We start from the raw sequence: 1,604 nt of genomic DNA on the forward strand, positions 1-1,604 counted from the left end.
TATATATATATATATATATATATATATATATATATATATATATATATTTATTTATTTATTTATTTATTTATTTAATTTGCCAAACAGGTCCCTAGAGTCTAATTATGTGCAGGATCCTGTTTAAGTCGAGGAATGAGCAAGAATTAGAATTATCTCAGATCCATGTGATCTGAATCAAGAAGCAGTAATTCAAGTGCATCCCTAGAGTGATTAACTAATTCATTAATTTTAGAGAAAAATTAGATTTAACGATACGGCCCCTACCCTCAACCGGAATGCAAGACAACATACCAAGGTTTTAAATATCGGATGTCGGGTTCATGTCGGATGGCTGAAATCCATGTCGGATAGCGAAAAACGGGGATATATCGGGGGACATTGACTAAATATCGGATTGCCATATCGGGTAGTGCGCATATGTATAATATCATGTCCTAAATGTAATCTAAGCATTCATAAATTCAATATAAGCACACTTTATAAATTCTATAGACTAAACATATAAAAAAGTAAATAATATATGGATTTGGTTCATAAATTCTTTCTATCGGGTTCATAAGAAACCCTTAAACATGAGAACGGGTCAAACGAGTTTGGGTATTTATCACTAAACCCAAACCCGATAACAAAAAACAGATCTTAAAAAAAAGTATCATATCGGCTGATTTTTCAAAGCTAAAAAATAGGCTGATATGCCCGATATGACCATGATATTTCCGATTTGGCCCTAAAAACTGACATACGAGTTGAAAACGTCCATGTCGTGTCGGTCAAACCCTCAAACCGATATGTCGGCCGACATGTCGGACATGTCGGGCGATATTTAAAACCTTGCAACATACCGATAAAGAATAGATCCAATAGAGATGTCTTATTTAAAACCAAAAGATCCAGCTAGGTAGACATTAATTTCAGTAAAATAAACAGAACAAAAGTTAAGAAACATAAAGCATCTGCTTGTGAGATCTGAATCCAATCCTTAATACGAGGACTATTATGCGGTGAACATATAACAAATCAAGCGGAATAGAGATTTTTGGAATGCAGTCAACATGAAAACAGGTCTGTAACTAATCACACTAGCTGAATCACGAAAGCAGTACCCAACAAAAAAACAAAAAAAAAAAAAAAACTCAAACGGAGTAAAAAATGCTGCGGAGAAGAACTCAGATTTATGGCATGGCATTCAGTCAACATGAAATCAGATCTGTAATCAAGCACACTGACTGAATCATGAAAGCAACAACAAAAATTAAATTAATTTAATCTCACGCAGTGTAAAATATCCCCATAGATCTGCGTACCTTGCTCTTGGTGACAGAGTCGTTGACGTTGATGGCGTTGGCCTGCATCTGGTAAAGCCTCTTGACGCCGGTGGTGGTCTCCTCGGAAACACCGACAATCCTGTCCTTCATCTTCCTGTACCTGGTGGGGTCCACCTTGAGCCCATCCCTGATTATGGTCAGCACGATCTGGAACTCGGCGTTGTCGGTGGACGCCGGGTCGGGCATCTTCCCGGTCTTCTCGTACTCCTCCTCCGCCTTCACCCCCTCGTGGATCAGGAGGGTGGTGTCGCCCCCGTCGTCGACGATGAGGTCGGGCCC

General features: G+C 39.0%; 1 pseudogene; it reads right to left on the reverse strand.

Moving 5' to 3' along the window:
- LOC109831210 overlaps positions 1-1,604 on the reverse strand; it is a 10,009-nt pseudogene that overhangs the window by 3,545 nt on the left and 4,860 nt on the right.

This window comes from Asparagus officinalis, chromosome 2 (genome assembly GCF_001876935.1).
Source record: "Asparagus officinalis chromosome 2, Aspof.V1, whole genome shotgun sequence".
NCBI lineage: Eukaryota > Viridiplantae > Streptophyta > Magnoliopsida > Asparagales > Asparagaceae > Asparagus > Asparagus officinalis.